The sequence below is a fragment of the Bos taurus genome, chromosome 18, assembly GCF_002263795.3.
Source record: "Bos taurus isolate L1 Dominette 01449 registration number 42190680 breed Hereford chromosome 18, ARS-UCD2.0, whole genome shotgun sequence".
Taxonomy (NCBI): Eukaryota; Metazoa; Chordata; class Mammalia; order Artiodactyla; family Bovidae; genus Bos; species Bos taurus.
In genome coordinates, this window is record NC_037345.1 from 49,232,503 (window position 1) to 49,257,717 (window position 25,215).

General features: G+C 43.3%; 1 pseudogene; it reads left to right on the forward strand.

The window, feature by feature from the left end:
- The first annotated feature begins 3,814 nt into the window (after positions 1–3,814).
- LOC100848060 (glycine cleavage system H protein, mitochondrial-like) lies at positions 3,815–4,394 on the forward strand (annotated as a pseudogene).
- The last annotated feature ends 20,821 nt before the right edge of the window (positions 4,395–25,215 follow it).

Here is a 25,215-nt window from a genome sequence, read left to right on the forward strand (position 1 = left end):
CTTTGCGTTTCCCATCTGCTTTTCTCTTTCCAGCTTTTCTTTCCCCTCCCCTCTTTCCTCTTTGTTCCTTCTCCTTCTTGGTCTTTTCCCCTGCTGTCTTCTTTTTCCATTCCCCGCATCCATTTTACTTTCTCCTTCTCCCGCTCTTTCATTTTCTTTCTCCCAGCCTCTGTCCTTCACGTTTCTTTCTCCACACCACCTACTCCTTTGCCCTTCGTCTTAAATCTAAGTCTCTGGCAGGCTTCTCTGCCTACCCTACAGTTGTAACTCCCCAAACTTTCATCCCAGACTGCTCCAAACTTATAGCGGAACTGTCTTCCAGACCCTCTTGTAATGCCACCTCTGTGCTTGGGTCTGTATCTAGACAGTCCTCTCCCCGCCCCCGCCTCCCCTCCCGCTGGATCCTAGTTTTCTGACCAGGGATGGAATCCATGGACTCTGCAGTGGAAAGGGAGGATTTTTAACCACTGGATCGCCAGCTAAGTCCCACCTTTGTTCTTTCCTATTAGTTTATTTGCTTATCTGCACCAGTGCATGTTGTCTTACTATATTTATATCAAACACTTTAATACGTGATTTATTGACAGTGAATGAGCTTGAATCTCCTTCCTCGTTCTTCGAGATTGTCTCAGTTCTCTTTGGACTTTACAGTGTCTGTGAAGTTTTGAGTCAGTTTGAGAATTTCTCTAAAAGCCTACTGGGATTTTGCTTAGGAATTCATGAATTCTTAGATTAATTTAGGGAAAAACTGGAATCTTTAAAATGGATCTTTCTCCTGTATTAATGTGATGTATGTGTCAGTTTTCTTTAAATTACATAAATTTTATAGTTTCCCCCCCCAATTGTTTATAGATGTAGCTAGTGAAACTGACTAAATGAGAAAGAAATTCAAAGTGGAGTTTACTAGGGGCAGTGAGCAAGTCGAGGCAGTGGGGAGGGATGACTAGGGAAATTCACAGGTGTTACCAACCATGGTTCTTAGCCTTAGCCTCTTTAATCAATGGACATTGAACAGGCCAGGCACATTCAGGCGAGGCTTGATTGGGACTCCTGTTGCTGTAGGAGTGAGTGAAAACAAGTAGCAGGTTCCCTTGCTCTGCTCTCTGAAGGAGTGATGAGCTGATTTCCTATATGGGCGTGAGGGTGGGGATGAGGGCCAGGGTGGATGGAGGGATGGCTTAGTTGATCTGCCCATCTGCTTGGTGGTGCTGTTTGGGTTTTTGGTCTTTTTGTATCTTGTTCATAATTTGCCTCAACTGCAGTTATCTTTAGTTCCTTATGGTTTCTTTATATTTTATTGCTCTAGGAGGCTCTTGACCAGGTGCAACCACTGAAGCAAAGGGTCCCAGGTTTGAGCTCACCTCACAGGTACAAATGTTCTTATTTCTGAAGCTTGGTGGCTACATGACTATTTTTTAAAATTTCATTTTAATTGTTCTAATTTGTTATATAAGCTTTATGTGCATGATACATTTTGCAATTTAAACTTTGAATGCCTTTTATTGTTTTTGAATTTTAGAAACATTAAGCATTTGTTTGCTGTTGTGAATGGGCTCTTTATTTGTAGCTAGTGAAACTGTGACTAAAAACGAATGAGAAACAAATTCAAAATGGAGTTTACTTGGGGCAGTGAGCAAGTTGAAGCAGTGGGGAGGGATGACTAGGGAGATTCACAGGTGTTACCAACCAGGGTTCTTAGCCTCTTTAATCAATGGACATTGAACAGGCCAGGCACATGGGACTCTTGGGTTGGTGTATAAGGATGCCAATGGTTCCCATGTTGTCCAGTAACTTTGCTGAATGTTTGTAAGTTCTAATAGACATTAAAAATAGTTTCTTTGACAATTGCAAATAATTTGAGCTTTCTCTCTTTTTTCTTGGTCAGTCTCCCTAACAGTTGTCAGTTTTGTTAATCTTCTCAAGGAACCAACTTTTGATTCTTGATTTTGTCTGTTCTGTTTCATTTCTGTTTTCATCTTTATGATTTCTTTCTGCTTGTTTTGGATTTAGTTTGCTCTTCTAGTTTCTTAAAGTGGAAGGTTAAGTTATTTATTTGAAGTTTTTCATTTTTGTTAATATAGTCATTTACAACTCTTAAATTTCCTTGCAAACAGTGCTTGTGCTGCACCTCATAAGTTGTGTGTCTTTGTTTTCATTTATCTCAAAATATTTTAAAATTTCTCTTGTGATTTTTTTTTTCTTTGACCAGTTGATTCTTCAGGAGACTATTGTTTAGCTTCCTCAAATTTGTGAATTTCCCAAATTTTTTTCTGTTGTTGATTTTAATTTAGTTCCATTGTGCTACTGGCACAAAGACAGAAATATAGATCAATGGAACAAAATAGAAAGCCCAGAGATAAATCCACACACATATGGACACCTTATCTTTGACAAAGGAAGCAAGAATATACAATGGATTAAAGATAATCTCTTTAACAAGTGGTGCTGGGAAATCTGGTCAACCACTTGTAAACGAATGAAACTAGATCACTTTCTAACACCATGCACAAAAATAAACTCAAAATGGATTAAAGATCTAAACGTAAGACCAGAAACTATAAAACTCCTAGAGGAGAACATAGGCAGAACACTCTGACATACATCACAGCAGGATCCTCTATGACCCACCTCCCAGAATATTGGAAATAAAAGCAAAAATAAACAAATGGGACCTAATTAACCTTAAAAGCTTCTGCACATCAAAGGAAACTATTAGCAAGGTGAAAAGACAGCCTTCAGAATGGGAGAAAATAATAGCAAATGAAGCAACTGACAAACAACTAATCTCAAAAATATACAAGCAACTCCTACAGCTCAACTCTAGAAAAATAAATGACCCAATCAAAAAATGGGCCAAAGAACTAAATAGACATTTCTCCAAAAAAGACATACAGATGGCTAACAAACACATGAAAAGATGCTCAACATCACTCATTATCAGAGAAATGCAAATCAAAACCACTATGAGGTACCATTTCACACCAGTCAGAATGGCTGCGATCCAAAAGTCTACAAATAATAAATGCTGGAGAGGGTGTGGAGAAAAGGGAACCCTCTTACACTGTTGGTGGGAATGCAAACTAGTACAGCCACTATGGAGAACAGTGTGGAGATTCCTTAAAAAACTGGAAATAGAACTGCCTTATGATCCAGCAATCCCAATGCTGGGCATACACACTGAGGAAACCAGAAGGGAAAGAGACACGTGTACCCCAATGTTCATCGCAGCACTGTTTATAATAGCCAGGACATGGAAGCAACCTAGATGTCCATCAGCAGATGAATGGATAAGAAAGCTGTGGTACATATACACAATGGAGTATTACTCAGCCATTAAAAAGAATACATTTGAATCAGTTCTAATGAGGTGGATGAAACTGGAGCCTATTATACAGAGTGAAGTAAGCCAGAAGGAAAAACACCAATACAGTATACTAACGCATATATATGGAATTTAGAAAAATGGTAACAATAACCCTGTGAACAAGACAGCAAAAGAGACAGTGATGTATAGAACAGTCTTATGGACTCTGTGGGAGAGGGAGAGGGTGGGAAGATTTGGGAGAATGGCATTGAAACATGTAAAATATCATGCATGAAACGAGATGCCAGTCCAGGTTCGATGCACGATACTGGATGCTTGGGGCTAGTGCACTGGGACAACCCAGAGGGATGGTATGGGGAGGGAGGAGGGAGGATGGTTCAGGATGGGGAACACATGTATACCTGTGGTGGATTCATTTTGAAATTTGGCAAAACTAATACAATTATGTAAAGTTTAAAAATTAAATAAAATTAAAAAAAAAAAGTTGAATTGGCGGGGCCGCCCTGCGGGCCCGGGTGCTCTACGTGCCGCGCGGAGACCCTCTGCACGCCTGGGAACACGGCGCTGCAAGCAGTGCGGAGCGTGCGGGCGGCGGTTGGCAGCCTGCGCGCTATCTCGGCACCACACTCGCCCTGCTCGCCGCGGCCCTGGGGACTGTGGGCAGGTGCTGTCCGAGCGCTGCGCACCGGCCTCGCTCTGCTGTCGGTGCTGAAATTCACAGAAAAACACGAATGGGTTACAACAGAAAACGGTGTTGAAACACTAGGAATCAGCAATTTTGCACAGGAAGCTTTGGGAGATGTTTACCGTAGTCTGCCTGAAGTTGGGATGAAATTGAACAAACAAAAGGACTTTGGTGGTTGGAAAGTGTGAAAGCTCCTAGTGAACTCTATTCTCTATCAGGAGAAGTAACTGAAATTAATAAAACTCTAGCAGAAAGTCCGGGACTTGTCAACAAATCTTGTTATGAAGATGGTTGGCTGATGAAGATGACATTCAGTAACCCTTCAGAACTAGATGAACTAGTGAAGAAGCATATGAGAAATACATAAAATCGATTGAGGAGTGAAAATGGAAACCTTAAATAAACTAGTTTGAAACAACTTAAAAAAAAAAAAAAAAACACTTGAACTTCTAGATGTTCAAGCTGGATTTAGAAAAGGCAGAGGAACCAGAGATCAAATTGCCAACATCTGCTGGATCATCGAAAAAGCAAGAGAGTTCCAGTAAAATATCTACTTCTGCTTTATTGACTATACCAAAGCCTTTGTGTGGATCACAACAAACTGGAAAATTCTGAAAGAGATGGGAATACCAGACCACCTGACCTGCCTTCTGAGAAATCTGTATGCAGGTCAAGAAGCAACAGTTAGAACTGGACATGGAACAACAGACTGGTTCCAAATAGGAAAAGGAGTACGTCAAGGCTGTATATTGTCACCCTGTTTATTTAATTTATATGCAGAGTACGTCATGAGAAATGCTGGATTGGATGAAGCACAAGCTGGAATCCAGATTGCTGGGAGAAATACCAATAACCTCAGATATGCAGATGACACCACCCTTATGGCAGAAAGGGAAGAAAAACTAAAGAGCTTCTTGATGAAAGTGAAAGAGGAGAGTGAAAAAGTTGACTTAAAACTCAACATTCAGAAAACTAAGATCATGGCATCTGGTCCCATCACTTAATGGCAAATAGATGGGGAAACAGTAGAAACAGTGACAGACTTTATTTTGGGGGCTCCAAAACACTGCAGATGGTAACGTCAGTGATGAAATTAAAAGATGCTTGCTCCTTGGAAGAAAACTATGACCAACCTAGACAGCATATTAAAAAGCAGAGACATTACTTTGCCAGCAAAGTTCAATCTAGTCAAAGCTATGGTTTTTCCAGTAGTCATGTATGAATGTGAGAGTTGGACTATAAAGAAAGCTGAGCGCTGGAGAATTGATGCTTTTGAACTGTGGTGTTGGAGAAGATCCTTGAGAGTCCCTTGGACTGCAAGGAGATGCAACCAGTCCATCCTAAAGGAAATCAGTCCTGAATATTCATTGGAAGGACTGATGTTGAAGCTGAAACTGCAATACTTTGGCCACCTGATGTGAAGAACTAACTATTTGTAAAGACCCTGATGCTGGGAAGATTGAGGGCAGGAGGAGAAGGGGAAAACAGAGGATGAGATGGTTGGATGGCATGACTGACTCAATGGACATGAGTTTGAGTAAACTCCAGAAGTTGGTGATGGACAGGGAGGCATGCTGCAGTCCATGGGGTCGCAGAGAGTCAGACATGACTGTGTGACTGAACTGAACTGATGGTCTACCCTGGAGAATGATTCATGTACACTTGAGAAGAATCTGCATTCTCTTGTTGGGAAATGATAGATTTCTGATAGGATTAGTTGTGCAAGTCTTGTTTCCTTGGCTTTCTGCCTAAATGTTCTGTCCATTATTGAAAGTGGAATACTGAAATCTCCAACTATTATTGTCGAATTGTTTGTTTCCCCATTTGATTCTGTTTTTTGCTTCATGTATTTAGGGGCTCTGTTGTTAGGTGCTTATATGTTTGTTACATCTTCTTGATGAAATGATATCTCAATATGTCATTCTTTGTCTCTGGCAAAAAACAATTCTTTTTCTCTGTAGTAATAATTTTTATCTTAAAGCCTGATTTTAAAGTGTTAGCATAGCCACTCCTGCTTTTTTCTTGTTTACTGTTTGCTTGGTATATCTCTTCCCATATTTTTACTTTTAGTCTATTTGTGTTTTTGAATCTGATTTGTGTCTTGTAGATAGCATATAAGTGAAAGTATTAGTTGCTCAGTTGTGTCTGACTTTTTTCGACCCCGGGGACTGTGGCCCGCCAAGCTCCTCTGTCCATGGAATCCTTCAGGCAAGAATACTGAAGCGGGTAGCCATTCCCTTCTCCAGGGGATCTTCCTGATCCAGGGATTGAACCTGGGTCTCCCACACTGCAGGCAGATTCTTTATCATCTGAGCCACCATATATTTGAATCATAAAAAATAATTTTTACCAATCTCTGCCTTTTAATTGGAGTGCTGTGTGCTGTCTTTCAGGGAACCAGGTTGGTTTCAGCCCTGCCATTCCTTAACACATGGGTTCCCAGGTCACCTTGGAGATTTGCTTCCAGTCAGCTTGAAGAAGAAGGGAAAATGGAGCCTGCATAGGAGGTTTTTGTGGGACAAGCTTGGACATGGTGCCCACGACTTATATTCCATTGGCTACAAGTCAGCCATAGAAATACTTAACTGCAAGGGAGGTTGGGAAGTGTGCTTATCTCTATGCTGAGGAAAAAATGACAAGGACTTTGTGAAAGATTAGCAGAGTCCACCACAGTAATGTAAGAGAAGGACAGTGTATTTGGAGAATAACATTACCATCAATGAGGGTGCATATTCCACTTGCTAAAATATCTTGGTGATAACTTTTTTAGATCAGATAACTTTTGAAATGGTGGCTTTTGGAACTATAGTCCTGTAGGAGTCATGGCTCTGGAGTTTGCTTGGCTAGCAGGAAGACTTAATATTGCAGTTGTCAATTTATGGTAGACCTTAACTAGTAGAGGATGTGTACTGTCACTGATAAGAAATATCAGGCCTGTGTGACCCAGAAACTGTTAATTGAAAATGTCCATAAGGAAGCATTGAGGCTGCACAAGAGTTAAGATCTGGGTTCTGTTTACATACTCATAGCCTTTTGGGAATTTGGGGATAAATATTTTACAGTTATTTTAGTAATACTAGAAATAATAATTGGCACATATATGGTAGAAATGCTTATAAAAAGTGTCAATTATAGGAACACATCAAGAGCTTTCTCACCTGAAACAAAACAAGTAATGTGCCTAGAAAATGAAACCTGAAGGAAGAGAGAAGAGTCTTGGACACAGGCAAGTTAAGATAAAGTATCCTTAAGATTTATCTTAAATTTGCTTATGCCCAAGAAACTATCCTTAAGCTGGGCTTCCCCAGTGGCTCAGCGGTAAAGAATCTACCTGCAGTGCAGAAGCTGCAGGAGACACGGGTGTGATCCCTGGGTCAGGAAGATACCCTAGGGGAGAGCATGCCAACCCACTGCAGTATTCTTGCCTGGAGAATCCCATGGACAGAGGAGCCTGGTGGGCTACAGTCCATAGGTCACAAAGAGTTGGACACAACTGAAGCGACTTAGTGTGCAAGTATCCACAAGGTGCAACAGAAAAGGGAACCTGTTGAAAAATATTACAGAATGTCTCTTCATTTGGGTTTTTCCAGAAGTAGACCCTTAGACCTGGGAGCAAGTGCCAGTGATTTCTTTGGGAAGTGAAGGGAGTGGTGATGTGTTAATAGGGAAGGTAAGGCAATAAAGAGTGCTTTATTAACCCAGTGACTACAGTGCAAAGCAGAAAGTTAAGGCCACAAGAAAACTCTGGGAAGTAACACAAAACACATGCCTCAGAATTATCTCATGGGAGACTGAGGGTTTGGGGCAATTTATACACCAACTCTTGAGTGTCATTGATTGGGGTTGTTTCCTGGTACATGTTAATTCTTTGGCATTTCCAGATTGCCATGCATCTATGGGGAGTATTGTTTCCTATAGTTCCAGAAAAGGACAGTAAGACACTGATGAAGGTTCTGGCGGTTGGAAATCCACTGGTGCACAGACACCAAGGAGTACGAGCAAGGTGCTGATGGTTTCTGTTAGAGTCTCCCCTGCACCACTCATGTCCACTGGTGCCTCAGTGAAGTTCAGTCCATCCTGCGACTGACCTGTCAAGTGGCAGCAAGTCACACTTGTTTTTCAAAAAGATATACAGTTGGACAAGTTAAGGTCTTCACTGCTGTAGTTGGCTGGCCTTGGTCAAATTTTATTTAGACTTCTCTCATACTTGGTCAGTACTTCGCTTGATCTGTGTTGCTTAGTTGCTAGAATAAATTATATAGCTTCTTGTCTGAGCAATCTGAACCCCTGGTTACTTTTCCCTCATCACACTGATGATGCTGCAATCTTCTATCTACAGTTAATTCTGGACATGGAAACATCAAAAGTTCTAGGTGTATTCTTCCTTGTTCCTGTTACATGGCATCAGTTCTGTATCCTGCCAGTGTAGTAATCTATTTCTTTGCTTGCTGTTCTCTTGGCATGAAGAGCCCAAAGTGATTGGGTGGCAACCAGAGCTTAAGATTAATGGAACTCTGGCTGTGTCCTCTGGTGGATGTGGTCCCTCTCCTGAGAACCAAGACCTCTAGAGCTGCAAGCTCTGGAATTTCCAGGACAGAAACTCATATTCTCCAAGTGGGTCATAAGAGTCCTGGTGAGAGGGGTCACTTCTCCATCCACCTCTCGTTTGCCCAAACCTGGGTATTCTGCTTATTGAGAACTGTGCCATACAATGGCTCTTGGTTTAAGGCATCTCGACGGACTGTACTCCAGCACCACAGGGTAGAATCTCCAAGCTGATGCATTAGCTGTGCTTGCAAAAGGTCCCACAGAGGTAAGGAATGACGCCTGGATTCTGTGCTCAACTGCTTTTAATATACTCAGCTCATTCAGATCTGAGGCATGCTCCCATTAGAGTCTGGGCTATTTTCAAGAATTATTCTGTTTCCTATATAGATGGAGTCTCTCTTCTTGTTCTGCCCCAGCCATTCACCATCAAGGGAGGTGGGAGGAGACATCACCCTTGTAGATCTTGTATATCAGAGAGATCTATAAGAAACAATGTTCCAGGTTTACTATTCAGGTTAGAAGTGGGGCACACTCACTCACTGGTTATTTGTGCACTCCTTCCACACGTCTATTTAGAGTAGCTTCTCTATGACAGGCCCCCTTGAAATAAACATCCCCTGATTTCCAAACCGTGCTTTCTGTCCATGTGACAGCTTTCGCAGTAGGGGTTCTGGGGATGGGACAGTCTTCAGGGGTGGGAGACACTTGGCCTTCACCAATTGTTCTGTTTAATAAATGGTTTCTGATGGCAGAAGATGACCTGTTGCTTTCCTTGTAGCTTCCCAAGGCTCACAGGTGTACTTAGAACCAAGTATAAGCCTCTTAGGTTCGTGCTGAAAGCTTTTGTGATAGGGATCCTGCTTCTCTGACATTTACCAGAACTTCTTAACTCATCTTGAGGGCCCTAAAAATAAAACATTGAACTAGATGCCATAAACATGCTATGATACATTTCTTTTTTTCATTGGTTATATTGCAACTTCTGCTTAATTTTTATTGATAGAACATACCAGTACTTTAATATTCAGAATAACTGCCAACTCTTATTGAATTATCCCTATATTAATATTTTGTCTATTTTGTGAGGGAAACATAAGGAAATTCCATCTCTCTCAATATATGGCTTATGAGACCATAGTATGGAATGTAGGTTTATTTTACTATTGCAGGTTTTTTTTAAATTTTTTATTTTATTCATTTATTTTCTGGGGGGTTGTTCCAAGTCTTTGTGTGCAGCCTTTGTCTAGTTGTGGGGAGCAAGGGGTACTTTTCGTGTCAGTGCACAGGCTTCTCATTGTGGTGGCTTCTCTCGTTGCAGAACACAGATCCTAGGTGCACAGGCTTTAGCAGTTGCAGTGCACAGGCTCAGTAGTTGGTGACTCTCGGGCTCCAGAGCACAGGGTCAGTATTTTGGCACATGGGCTTAGTTGCCCCACAGCCTGGAGAATCTTCCTAGACCAGGGATCAAACCCATGTCCCCTGCATTGGCAGGTGAATTCTTAACCACCGTACCCAAAGGGCAGTCCACCACTACAGTTTTATGAAAATGGAAATAGACAAGTTTTTGCACAACTCTACAGCATCTTGGTTCTTTGGGAGAAAGAATATGTAAAAGATTTTTAAAAACTTGCTTTATTTATTTGGCTGTGTGGGTCTTAGTTGCGGCACATGGAATCTTAGATGTTCATTGCGGCATGTGGGATCTAGTTCCCCGACCCAGGCCTCCTGCATTGGGAGCTCAGAGTTTTAACCACTGGACCACCAGGGAAGTCCCTGTAAAAGATTTTAATAGCTGTTGAGGAGTCAATATAGGAAATGCTGATGAAAATGGAATTTTCCTCCAGTCTTAAACTGTGTTGCATAAGAATTCCTGTTAGAACAATCTGAAACAATTTGCAAATTTCTGTTCATAAAATCCAAAGTGAATTTGTGTTTCATGCATCATAGAGACTTAGAGCTATGACTTATCAGGGAAAAAAGGGTGTTGCCTGCCCCTCACTTGAAAACAGGCAGGCTTCCTGATTAGGGCCATCATCATGAGTCAGCACCACGGACAGCACCACAGGGGTGACCCAGCTTTGGGGGACTTAAGCATCAAGGATCAAATTATCACAGAACAGAACTTCTCTGGGGGACTTTGGCACAGAATGGGAAGAGTGAAAGACACTGAGAAGAGAAGGCTTTAGGACCCAGGACTGGCTTTCCGTTTCTTGAGAAATGCCCTATTTGCTGGGAGATGATCAGGGACTTGGATTGAGGAGGATTGAGAAAAATGGAGTCTGGGGAAGCCCCCAGAAGCCCTTGAAGGATTTTTTGTTCCCTGGACTCTCTATATTTTAAAAAAGATATTTATATTTATTTTGTTTATTTGGCCACCTTGGATGTTAGTTTCATCATGTGAGATCTTTAGTTGGAGCTCTCTGATTTTTGAAAAAATTTATGTGAAGCACTGTTTTTTTAAAAATTAATTTTGTTGAAGATTAGTTGATTTACAACGTTGTATTAATTTCTGTTCAGCAGTGACTCAGTTATACATACATGTACAGTCTGTTTCATATTCTTTCTGATTACAGTTTATCACAGAATATCGAGTATAATTCCTGTAGTATACAGTAAGATCTTGTTGTTTAGCCACTCTGTATAACAGTTTGCATCTGCTGGTCCCAAACTCGCAGCCCATCCCTCCCCTCCCCCACACTGCCTTGGCAACCACAGATCTGTTCTCTATGTCTATGAGTCTGTTTCCTTTGTAGGAAAGTTCGTTTGTTTCATATTTTAGATTCACATATCAGATCAGATCAGTCGCTCAGTCATGTCTGACTCTTTGCGACCCCATGAATCGCAGCATGCCAGGCCTCCCTGTCCATCACCAACTCCCAGAGTTCATTCAGACTCACGTCCATCGAGTCAGTGATGACATCCAGCCATCTCATCCTCTGTCGTCCCCTTCTCCTCCTGCCCCCAATCCCTCCCAGCATCAGAGTCTTTTCCAATGAGTCAACTCTTCACATGAGGTGGCCAAAGTACTGGAGTTTCCGCTTTAGCATCATTCCTTCCAAAGAAATCCCAAGGCTGATCTCCTTCAGAATGGACTGGTTGGATCTCCTTGCAGTCCAAGGGACTCTCAAGAGTCTTCTCCAACGCCACAGTTCAAAAGCATCAGTTCTTCGGCATTCAGCCTTCTTCACAGTCCAACTCTCACATCCTTACATGATCACAGGAAAAACCATAGCCTTGACTAGAAGAACCTTTGTTGGCAAAGTAATGTCTCTGCTTTTGAATATGCTATCTAGGTTGGTCATAACTTTCCTTCCAAGGAGTAAGTGTCTTTTAATTTCATGGCTGCAGTCACCATCTGTAGTGATTTTGGAGCCCAGAAAAATAAAGTCTGACACTGTTTCCACTGTTTCCCTAACTATTTCCCATGAAGTGATGAGACCGGATGCCATGATCTTCATTTTCTGAATGTTGAGCTTTAAGCCAACTTTTTCACTCTCCTCTTTCACTTTCATCAAGAGGCTTTTTAGTTCCCCTTCACTTTCTGCCATAAGGGTGATGTCATCTGCATATCTGAGGTTATTGATATTTCTCCCGGCAATCTTGATTCCAGCTTGTGCTTCTTCCAGTCCAGCGTTTCTCATGATGTACTCTGTGTATAAGTTAAATAAGCAGGGTGACAATATACAGCCTTGACGTACTCCTTTTCCTATTTGGAACCATTCTGTTGTTCCATGTCCAGTTCTAACTGTTGCTTCCTGACCTGCATACAGATTTCTCAGAAGGCAGGTCAGGTGGTCTGGTATTCCCATCTCTTTCAGAATTTTCCACAGGTTATTGTGATCCACACAGTCAAAGGCTTTGGCGTAGTCAATAAAGCAGAAATAGATGCTTTTCTGGAATTCTCTTGCTTTTTCCATGATCCAGCGGATGTTGGCAATTTGATCTCTGGTTCCTCTGCCTTTTCTAAAACCAACTTGAACATCAGGAAGTTCACGGTTCACGTATTGCTGAAGCCTGGCTTGGAGAATTTTGAGCATTACTTTACTAGCGTGCGAGATAAGTGCAATTGTGCGGTAGTTTGAGCATTCTTTGGCATTGCCTTTCTTTGGCATTGCCTTTCTTTGGGATTGGAATGCAAACTGACCTTTTCCAGTCCTTGGCCACTGCTGAGTTTTCCAAATTTGCTGGCATATTGAGTGCAGCGCTTTCACAGCATCATCTTTCAGGATTTGGAATAGCTCCACTGGAATTCCATCACCTCCACTAGCTTTGTTCATAGTGATGCTTTCTAAGGCCCACTTGACTTCACATTCCAGGATGTCTGGCTCTAGGTGAGTGATCACACCATCGTGATTATCTGGGTCTTGACGATCTTTTTTGTACAGTTCTTTTGTGTATTCTTGCCATCTCTTCTTAATATCTTTTGCTTCTGTTAGGTCCATACCATTTCTGTCCTTTATCGAGCCCATCTTTGCATGAAATGTTCCTTTGGTATCTCTGATTTTCTTGAAGAGATCTCTAGTCTTTCCCATTCTGTTGTTTTCCTCTATTTCTTTGCATTGATCGCTGAAGAAGGCTTTCTTATCTCTTCTTGCTGTTCTTTGGAACTCTGCATTCAGATGTTTATATCTTTCCTTTTCTCCTTTGCTTTTCACTTCTCTTCTTTTCACAGCTATTTGTAAGGCCTCCCCAGACAGCCATTTTGCTTTTTTGCATTTCTTTTCCATGGGGATGGTCTTGATCCCTGTCTCCTGTACAATGTCACGAACCTCAGTCCATAGTTCATCAGGCAGTCTATCTATCAGATGTAGTCCCTTAAATCTATTTCTCACTTCCACTGTATAATCATAAGGGATTTGATTTAGGTCATACCTGAATGGTCTAGTGGTTTTCCCTACTTTCTTCATATTCAGTCTGAATTTGGCAATAAGGAATTCATGATCTGAGCCACAGTCAGCTCCTGATCTTGTTTTTGTTGACTGTATAGAGCTTCTCCATCTTTGGCTGCAAAGAATATAGTCAATCTGATTTCGGTGTTGACCATCTGGTGATGTCCATGTATAGTCTTCTCTTGTGTTGTTGGAAGAGGGTGTTTGTTATGACCAGTGCATTTTCTTGGCAAAACTCTATTAGTCTTTGCCCTGCTTCATTCCATATTCCAAGGCCAAATTTACCTGTTACTCCAGGTGTTTCTTGACTTCCTACTTTTGCATTCCAGTCCCCTGTAATGAAAAGGACATCTTTTTTGGTTGTTAGTTCTAAAAGGTCTTGTAGGTTTTCATAGAACCGTTCAACTTCAGCTTCTTCAGCATTACTGGTTGGGGCCTAGACTTGGATTACTGTGATATTGAATGGTTTGCCTTGGAAACGAACAGAGATCATTCTGTCGCTTTTGAGATTGCATCCAAGTACTGCGTTTCGGACTTTTGTTGACCATGATGGCCACTCCATTTCTTCTGAGGGATTCCTGCCCACAGTAGTAGATATAATGGTCATCTGAGTTAAATTCACCCATTCCAGTCCATTTGAGTTCGCTGATTCCTAGAGTTCCTAGATTCACATATAAGTGATATCATATATTAGTCTTTCCCTTTCTGGCCTACTTCACTCAGTATGATACTCTCTCGGTCCAGCCATGTTGCTGCAAATGGCATGCTTTTCTTTTTATGGATGAGGAGGATTCCAGTGTATATATGTGCCATGTCTTCAGTTGTCCATCTCTTGATGGACATTTAGTTTGGTTGCATGTCTTGACAATTGTAAATAGTGCTGCTTTGAACACAGAGGTGCATGCATCTTTTTGTTATTGTTTTGTCTGGATATATGCCCAGGAGTGGGATTGCTGGATCCTATGGCAACTCTTCTTTAGTTTTTTGAGGAACCTCCTTACTTTTTCCACGGTGGATGTACCAGTTAACATTCCCACCAACAGTGTAGTTCCCTTTTTTCCATATCCTCCTGAGCATTTGTTATTTGTAGACTTGTAAGTGATGGCCATTCTGACTGGTGTGAGGTGGTAACTCATTGTAGTATTGATTTGGGTTTCTTTAAGAATTTAGTGGTACTGTGCATCTTTCCATGTCCTGGTTGGGCAGCTGTAAGACTCCTTTGGGGGAAATGTCTATTTAAGCCTTCTGACCATTTTTTGATTGTGTTGGGGTTTTTTTTTTTTTTTGGTATTGACTTGTATGAACTGTTTGGAAATTAAGTCCTTGTTGGTCACATCCAAATACCCTCTCCCAGTCTGTAAGTTGTCTTTTTGTTTTGTTTGTGGTTTCCTTTGCTGTACAGAAGCTTTTAAGTTTGATTAGGTTCCATTTGCTAAGTTTGCTTTTGTTTGTGTTGCTTTGGGAGACTGACCTAAGAAAACATTGATACAATTCATGTCAGAGAGTTTTGTTTATGTTGTCTTCGAGGAGTTTTATGGTGTTATGTCTAATATTTAGGGCTTCCCAGGTGGCCTAGTGTTAAGAATCCCTTTGCTAAAGCAGGAGATGCAGGAGATGTGGACTTTGTTCCCTGGGTTGGGAGGATCCCCTGGAGAAGTGAATGGCTAGCCACTCCAGTATTCTTGCCTGGAGAATTTCATGGACAGAAGAGCCTTGCAGGCTACAGTCCATGGGGTTGCAAGGAGTTGGACACAACTGAGCATCTGAGCATGCACACACATCTAATATTTAAGTCTTTAAGCCATTTTGAGTTTATTTTTTGTATGGTGTGAGAGTGTGCTCTAACTTCACTGATTTATATGAGCTGTCCAACTTTCCCAACACCACTTGCTGAAGAGAATTTGCTTTTCCCATTGCATATTCTTGCTTCCTTTGTTGAAGATTGACTGTAGGTGTGTGGGTTTATTTTTGAGCTTTCTGTTCTGTTCCATTGATCCATATGTCTGGTTTTCTATGTGTGTGTGTGTGACACTCCCCCACTATTTTGATTACTGTAGCTTTGTGGTACTGCCTCATTTCTGGGAGGGTTATGCCTCCTGCTTTGTTCTTTTTCCTTAGGATTGCTTTGGCAATTCTGGGTCTTTTATGGTTCCATATAAATTCTAGGGTTATTTGTTCTGCTTCTGTGAAAAATTCATGAGTAATTTGCTAAGTGTGTATGTGTTAGTCACTCAGTCATGTCCAGCTCTTTGCTACCCCATGGACTGTAGTCCACCAAGCTCCTCTGTCCATGAGATTCTCCAGGTAAGATTACTGGAGTGGGTTGCCATTTCCTCTTCCAGGGGATCTTCCTGACCCAGGGATGAAACCTGCGTCTCTTACGTTTCCTGCATTGGCAGGTGGATTCTTTACTGCTAGAGCCACCTGGGAAGCCCTCATTTGATAAGGGATCACATTAAATCTGTGGATTGCTTTGGGTAGTATGGCCATTTTAAGAAGATTAATTTTTCCAAACAAGAGCTTATCTTTCCATTTCTTTGAATCATCTTTGATTTCCTTTGTTAATGTTTTATAGTTCACAGCATTTAAGTCTTTCACCTCCTTGGTCAGGTTTATTCCTAAGTATTTTTTTCTGTGATTTTAAAAGGGATTGCTGTTTTTACATTCCCTTTCTGACATTTCATTGTTAATGTGAAGAAATGCAACTGATATCTGTATGTTCATCTTGAATCCTGCTACCTTGTTGACTTGATCAGTCTAGTAGTTTTTGCGAATTTCACCTGACTTCTCTCAAATTACAAAGCTTCTTCCCCAAATCACCAATTACAGCTTTGTGGTTATAGACAGATACCTCTTGGTTTAGTTGCCTGCAAATGGGGGAAGGATTTTAGTTCAGAGCATCTGACATATAGTAGGTACTATATGAGCATATTGTCGCTAATGCCTTTACGGACATTTCAGTGACCTGTCACTTACTCCTTGTGTCAGTAAATATCTACCTTCTTAGATTCTTTGGTCTTTTCCACAGTACTCTCACAACCCTCTTGGTGATGACCACTTTCCCCCCCGCAGAGCTAGAACCAAACCCTGTCAAGTTTTCAGAAATTTTAACGACCACATTTTGGGGAAGGGTGGGGAGGAACCATTCTGTTTGCAACTCTGGGAGTCACATGGTCACTTAGATGGAAAGATCTCCTTGACAGTGTGCACTCTGGTCACATTCCTCTCTAGCTGATAGACACTGAGGACAGGGAGACATCTCTCCACACTTGCATGAACCTCACAGGCTCTGGTGGGAGTTAGGGTTAGGGTTAGGGGTCAGAGGGCAAGGCTGACATATTTTCGGCCATTTACCATTACCTGGAAGGGAAAATGAGTAAGAAATACAGTTATGCCATCAAACAAACTTTCAATCTTCCTTTCTACTTCTGCTCTGGTACACACACCATTTCCTCAGAAAACCCATATTCCAACTTCAAAACCCATTTAGACATGTTTCTTTCTATAGATTTTTAGGACTATTTTGGAGACTTGTCCACTCTCTTTTCTGTATTTCTCTTATTCCTCCACTGGTGGTCTACCACTCTCTGTTGCAGTCTTTTATTTGCTCTAGCTTAGAAGATTCTTTGGCCAAGAACTATGTCTTTTGAATCTTGGACAGAGCATCACAGTCTAAGTGTCTGATAAGTGTTCATTAAATGCATACATTTCTGTTCTGCAAAACTAGGCTGCCATTTACTCTGATCACCCAGGTTTTTCTTTGAGTAGCTTAGATTGGAGATGATGGTGGTGAGGAATGAAAGTAAAGTGGTCTTAAAGAGGTAGAAATAGTACAGATGCCTAAAAAACAGGATATTATTTTAACAGCTTATGGGCATATGAAATGATGCTCTTCCTCAGTCTTAAAAATACTATTCTTTTGACGAGAGATTTTAAAAGGTCAGAATATTTGAACCTATTCTTTATTGGTGAGGCTTTCCAGAAATAGTCACTTTTAAAGTATTAATTTATCATACTTAAAATACGTGTGCTTTTTGAACCAGTTATTCGTCCAATGTAAGTAAGTATTAGGAGGTTATAATGACAAAAGTGTGGAATAGAAACGTTAATGCAGCGTCATTGACGAGATTCTTGTGTTACTAAGGGTCAAGGTAAATCATTTTTGGTAATCCTTCTGTTGCAGTGTTAGGCAAACATTAAATGATGAAGCATCATGGATGGAAGTATTTCTTTAAGATACATTCTAGACCACAAATAAACTCTAGTCCTCCTGCTGTGATAGAGAAACGTATAACACCATTTGTTTAAAAAGAAATGAACAAAATGCATAAAATGAATAGATAAATGTACTTGTACAACAATATTTTACCTCTGGAAGGAGTGTAAAGAAACTAGAAAGTTGTTCTGGTTTGAGAGAGAGAGAAAGAGTTATACTGGATGGATGATAATTACCCATATGCATATTTTAACTATTTAGTGACACAAACTTTCAAATAATAATGGCATAGGTAGAAATGATACCTGAGGGTGAAGTCAGAGCCAATTCTGCATCTGGAGCAAAAGAGCGTGTAAGCTGATCTTGCCCTGGTTAGATCTGGGAAAATGCCTGAGCATGGTGGTACCAGCAGAGGGTGCTCTGTGATGAAAGGGGCAGGGGTGATGATGGGAGGTGGGTGGCGGGCACTGCGGCGCGGCCGGGGGACAGCAGTGTTCCTCTAGGAGAGCCTGTGGAGGCCGTGGAAGGGGTGGTCCCGGGCACACTTACCTGCCCTCATTCTGCATCACAGGCCGTGCAGGACAGATGGCTGGCCATCCTCACAGGGCATTTTGGAGGATTCCACCTCACAGTTTCAGCTCCCATCGTGACGGCTGTTTATCCTCACGGCTTGGCCACAGGACACTCAAAAATGAAAGGGGACGTCTGAGTTCTCATCGGTCCCAGTGTGGAAATCCACCTGCACTTGTGGATTCCTGCTGATGGGCAAAGCTCATAGCGTGTTGAGCAGGTCTCTTCCTTGTGTGGGAACCCACACTGGACACACACGCCCGTCCTCTCCCAGCTCCTCCCTGGTGGAAGGCGGGCCTTCCTGGGGCTGCTGTCATCCTTCTTCCCGGGAACCTGCTTCCTCAGCTCACCCTGCCCAGGGAGGCAGGATGCCCTGGTCCTTGGCCTGAGATTCAAGCTGAGCAGCAGTCACTGGCCTGGGCCTGCATCTTCTGGACGTTCTACGTCCCTTGATAAAAAGCCAAAGCCCTGAGCCTTCTCCCAGCCCCCAAGACCTGCCAGCGGTCCTGTGCCTGCACTGTGTCTCTGATACTGGTTACACGCTTGAACATCACTCACGCGTGAAGTGGCCGTCCCCACACACACTCTAGTGTTCTCACTCCTCCTCCACCTCCACACCATGGGCTGTATATAATGTGCCCACCTGAAGGAGACAGCAGGTTTCCCTTTGATTGTCAGTGAAGATCCGACAGTCAAGGACCCATCCCGTGTGTACGGGACCTGCCAGAGGAGACGAGAGTGGATGAGCGGCAAGGCCAGGTGTGGGCTCCCACCCTACAGTGGTCCCCAGGGGTGCAGCAGGTTAGACACCAAAGGGTGAACTCTCATCCCCCATCTCCCTACTTCAGCAGAGTTAGGTCCCTGTTGCCGTGAAGAGTTGTGAGGATCATAGTTAAGAGCCAAGGGTTCAAGGACTTGAACTTAAGTCTCTTCCCTCCCCATGCAGAGGGCGCAGGTTTGATCCCTGGTCAGGAAACTAAGATCCTGCATGCCATGTGGTGTGGCTGAACGAGAGACAGGGAGAGAGAGAGACGGACAGGGGCGTGGATTCAAGAGCTAGCTTCCTGGATTCAAGTCCTAATTCTGTCCCTTACTAGCAGTGAGATCTTAGGTCCATTACTTGAATTCTCCCTCGTCAGTTTCCTCAGTACAAGGAGGATTATCAGGAATTCCTACTTCCTAGGGTGTTCCAGGAATGGATAAGCTAGTATACGTAAAGACTTTAGCCTAATCCCTGGCACATGCAGGGGTGACCTGTCAGAAGAGGGAAGACCCTTTCTGGAATAGCACCCTTTGATTACCGTCTGATATCTGAAACTCTGAAGACAAGACTTGAGGATATAAAAATACAAAAAGTTCACTCCAGTGAAGAATGTTGTTTATTTTTTTTAATTTTAATTTTATTTTATTTTTAACTTTACAATATTGTATTGGTTTTGTCATATATCAACATGAATGAAACGGAAATAATGGAAGGGGAGGCCCCATGTGTGGGATGCGTGCGCATCAGAATTATCAAGGGGAACGCGTGTCCTTTCAAGAACTTGTACAGTGTTGTTGAGAACCCAGTCAGTCAGTGCTCGTCCACAGGATGTGTGGCAGGAAAGTAATTGGGAGAATCTACAAGTTAGTGACTGATTTCTACTGGAAACCCTGAACTGGGGCTGCGTTTTTTCCTTTCAGCTTCAGGTGGTTCGATTCTCTGAGACCTCGTCCTCCCGCAGCCCTCCCCCGGGGCGCCAGGGTCTGCTCACCTCCTCCTGTGAGGCAGAGGGAAGGGCTCGCTTGGGGAGGAGACCGGAGGCGGGGTGAGCGGGCACTGCATGTGGACCCAGACTGGAGACGCAGCGCCCTCTGGCCTGAGGTTGCCTTCTCGCACTCTTCTTGAGAAGAGGCATCTAAGGAGTCCCTCGCTCTGCTCTCATTAATGCTCAGAGATGAGTTCCGGGTAACTCACAGTCGGCAGGGCCACCAGTTCAGGATCCCCTCTGACACACATGCAAAGACCCACGGACACTTAAACAGTCACTGCTGTGTCAGGATGAACCCACACATGCACACAAAGCCACACACGTACTCACAGATCAACCCCTAGTCACAGATTTCTTACACACACACACACACATAGTCACACAGACATGCAGCTCCCCATGTCACACATAACCTCCCCACATTCTCACTCACCGTACATGAACATTGTGCTCCACTCTTACACACAGACTCATGAAGACAGATCCATAATCTCAGCCCCTTGCACTCATGCACACATTCCCTCATCCCAGTCAGTGCTTCCCCCAGCCTCTGCCCCCCACAAAGTGACAGTGTCTCGGTAGAGTTCACTCTCAGTCAGGTACCATCAAATGCTATTGCACTGGTCCCGGCTCCACACGATTCCCACAAGGATTCCACATAATAGATCCTCAAGGAGTCTCTCTTCCACACAACTCTCAATACAACATTCCAAGTAGAAATGTACGTATTTTCATCTTACACACTTTCCTATCTCTTCCTCCTCCCTTTATCTGACCTGGGATCACTGAAGGCTGTGTCTTTTCAGCTCACGCGTTGCTCTGACATTGTTATATCTTCCTCAGGGCAGCCCTTCCAAACTGTGTCCAGTTTTGTGGGTGAATCTTTTGGAGTTGCAGAATACAAGTGAATCCTGGCAGCCCCGCCCTCTGGCTTTGTTCCTGTTTGTAAGCCTCAGAGTTACCCAGCAGGGTGAAGGGGGATGTCAGAAGCAGATTCAGTCACAAGCATGTCCTTGAGCAGGGCATGTCTGTGGCACGGCAGGGACTGCGGTGAGGGTAATGCCAGGGCGGAGGGAGTAGCCGGGGAAACACAGGAGTAAAGGTGATGGAGCGAGGGGGTGGCTGAGTCTAAAATCCAGCCTTTGCGCCTCTTCCCAGGTCTTTACCCCACAGACAGAATCTACTCAAAAGGGGCACATTGTTATAATTTTCACAATGGCAAAGAATGGATGACCCTGGCTCAAAAGACATGAACTTCCCGAAGGCTTCCAAGCAAGGCAGCATTTGGGGTGAGAGCTGTAGGATGCGTGACTTCTTTCTGATTGGTTGTGGTGAAGTAATGGTGATGTTTCAGGAATCTTTTTTTTTTTTTTTAATGTATTTTTGGCTGTGCTGGGTCTTCATTGCTACCTGGGTTTTTCCTCTAAGTTTTGGAGAGCAGGGACTACTTTCTAGTTTCAGCACACTGGCTTCTCATTGTGGTGGCTTCTCTTGTTGCAGAGCACATGCTCTAGGCTGCACGGGCTTCAGTGGTTGTGGCTCCAAGGCTCTAGAGCATGGGCTGAGTAGCTGTGGCACACCAGCCTAGTTGCTCCATGGCAGGTGGGATCTTCTTGGAGTAGGGATCGAACCCACATCTCCTGCATTGGCAGGTGGATTCTTTGCTACTGAGCCACCCAGGAAGCCCTGTTTCAGGAGTCGAATCATCAACCTTCTGGTTCCAACCACTTGCTCCACATCATCCTCCACTTGAGTCTAGGTGTGAATTTCTGTAGAACAACTCAGAGATACACATCAGACTGTTTTATGTATCACGAGGAGGAGCTAGGATTCTGTTTATCGGTGAACCGTTGTTTAAGCCATCATTACTGTTCTTCCTCCTCCCGTTTTTCCTGCTTCCCTCACTTCTCTAATTAGTAACTGTCTGAGTCTGCTCTTCGGAACTTAGGGAAGGCCTAGGAAAGAAACTAAAGCCCTTTTCAACAAACAAGAAACAGGGCTTACAGAGGCTGTGTATGTACCTTGGAGGGGTCTGTTGTGGCCTGCTTGGTTTCAACACTCCCCTCTTTTGTTTGACACTCCTCAATCCTGAAGTGGGACAAGAGAAGGAATACAGTTTTGAATAGAGAGGTCTGTTATAAACTTGGCAGGGAACTTGGTTTTACGAGGGCTTGGTTTCCCTGGGCTTAAGTCCTCACTTCTGCCGATCCTGTGAAAGTACTGGCTGATCCTCAGCTGTCCCAAAATCCTTCCCAGGTGGCACAGTGGTAAAGAGACCACCTGCCAATGCAGGAGACCTGGGTTCGATCCCTGAGTTGGAAAGATCCCCTGGAGAAAGAAATGGCAACCCATTCCAGTATACTTGCCTGGAGAATTCCATGGGCAGAGGAGCCTGGGTTTGACATAAAATTGTAGGACTCTGGCTCAGAAAAGTTGAAGTAGATATCCTTGTTCCCACCGCATCCACTAAGCTAGTTTGACTAAGAATCCTAGAGAGTATATGTAAGACAAATAAAGAAGACTCTGGAAGGTGGAGAGAAAAAGACGGTGCAGCTGGGGACCCTGAGCCCCCAGAGCATCATGATGTTCCCCGATGACACCTGAGTTTTCTTCTTGTCTCTTCTGTCCCAGACCGGATACTACAGTAGCTGGAAGTCTGTAAACCATTAACCATTAAATGCCCAAGTGGATGAAGAGAGAGGATTATACTCCTGAAATAATGCTTCCTGTTTAATTTGGGGGCCTAGTGTCCCCTGCTGGATGCTGATCACCCCTCCAGGTTACCTCCCAGTACACACACATGCACGCGCACAGAAATCTGTATGGATGTCAGGATGATTTATATACACGCAACAGTTTGTTGTTCAGTCGCTCATCGTGTCTGACTCTTTGCAACCCCATGGACTGCAACACACCAGGCTTCCCTGTCCTTCACCATCTCCCAGAGCTTGCTCAAACTCATGTCCATTGGGTTGGTGATGCCATCCAACCATCTCATGCTCTGTCAGTCCCCTTCTCCTCCTGCCTTCACTCTTTCTCACCATCAGGGTCTTTTCCAATTAGTTGGACCTTTGCATTACGTGACCAAAGTATTGGAGCTTCAGCTTAAGCATCAGCCCTTCCAATGAATATTCAGGATTGATTTCCTTTAGGAATTGACTCGTTTGATCTCCTTGCCTGGAAAAGTTAATCCATTTAGAAAATTTAATCCATGTAGAGGTTGATAACAGAATTTAAAGCTTTAAGAATGCTTGCATCTAACACTCCCTTCATTAAAAATCTAGCAGGCATACCAGGAGATCTTTTCATACAAGTCTACTTGGACAAATTAAATTTGTAGAATCTAACTGCTTTAAATGACTCAAAGCTCTGAAACCAGCATCCCATGATTATTTTATTTACTAGAGAAGACAGCACTCTCACAGTTTCAGGATGAGAATTAATATCAGTTGGGTACTTTCTTTGTGCCACACACAATTTTAAGGTGATTTCATATACTTCCTTTAATCTTCATAGAAACTGTGTACTGCAGGTCTACTGTTGTTTGAGCTTTACAGATGAAGACCCTAAAGCAGCAGTCCCCAACCTTTTTGGCACCAGGGACCAGTTTTGTGAAAAACCATTTTTCTACAGACGGTGGGCGGGGAGGAGTGGGATGGTTTGGGCTGATTCAAGCACATTGCATTTATTATGGTGTCATTGATTTGACAAGGCATGGAGTTCAGGTCGGAGAAGGCAATGGCACCCCACTCCAGTACTCTTGCCTGGAAAATCCCATGGATGGAGGTCCTGGTGGGCTGTAGTCCGTGGGGTCGCTAGAGTCAGACACGACTGAGCAACTTCACTTTCACTTTTCACTTTCATGCATTGGAGAAGGAAATGGCAACCCACTCCAGTGTTCTTGCCTGGAGAATCTCAGGGACGGGGGAGCCTCGTGGGCTGCCATCTACGGGGTCACACGGAGTTGGACACGACTGAAGCGACTTAGCAGCAGGAGTTCAGGTGGTAATGTGAGAGGCAGGCAGTGGCTGTGGCCTGATACCAGTCCTTGGCCTGGGGTGGAGGACCCCTGCCTTAGGAACAGAAAACTTAAGTAACTTGTTGTTACTCATGTTATTCATGTTGTTCACATCAAGTGGCAAAACTAGATTTGCACCCAGCCAGTCTGAACCTAGATTTCCCTGTCTTAAATGCAGTGGTATAAAGCACGGGCTCTAGGGAGTGAGCCCATTAACTGTGGGATTCCCAGTGGTTTAGTGGTGAAGAATCCACCTGCCAATGCAGGAGACTCAGATCGGATCCCTGGGTCAGGAAGATCCCCTGGAGAAGGAAATAGCAACCCACTCCAGTATTCTTGTCTGAGAAATCCCATTGACAGAGGCAGGCTACAGTCCTTGGGGTCACGAAGAGTCAGACATGACTGAGGACTAAACAACAAAAACAGCCACGGAGTCAGGGCTTCGATAGTTGTGGCTTGCAGGCTTAGTTGCTCCATGGCAAGTGAGATCTTAGTTCCTGAACCAGGGATTGAACCCATGCCCCCTGCATTGGCAGGTGGATTCTTAACCCCTGACTATGAGGGAAGTCCCTCTCACGCTTTCTATGCCCACCACGCTATGTTCTTTAGGTCTGTCATGCTGATTACACTTTTGCACAAACTGCTTTTCCACCTGTATATCCTTCTCTTTTATCCTAGCTAACTGTTACTCTTTTCTCAGAGCCTAAACAATCTCCTTCAGGAAAATCTTTCTTGACCTCCCTGGCCAGGTCAACCCATCCTAGAATTAGCCCTCAAAGCCCTGTACCTACCCTTTGTAACAATCATCACATTTGATTTTTTTTTTTTTTTTGAGGGGTTGCTGAGCAACATTTCCATACCTAGAACAGGAAAGCAGTGATTCTAACTGCTTTCCCCCATTCTCAAATGAAAATTTTCCAACAAGCACCAAAAGAAGAAGAATGTTAACCTCAAACAATAAAACAGCCAGTTATTTTACCTGCCAAACAGACTTATTCAGAAGCACCAAAGGAAGTCTGATCCAAGACATGCAGCTCTGGTGAACCACAGGCAAGCCCATGAAGAAGAGGAGAAGAGGGGACTTCTCTGGTGGTCCAGTGGCTAAAATTCCGTGCTCCCAAATTAAGAGTTTGAGGGCTGCAAGTAAAGGCCCTACGTGCCACAACTAAAGACCCCCACACGGCACAAGAGAATGGAACATCCCGCCTACTGC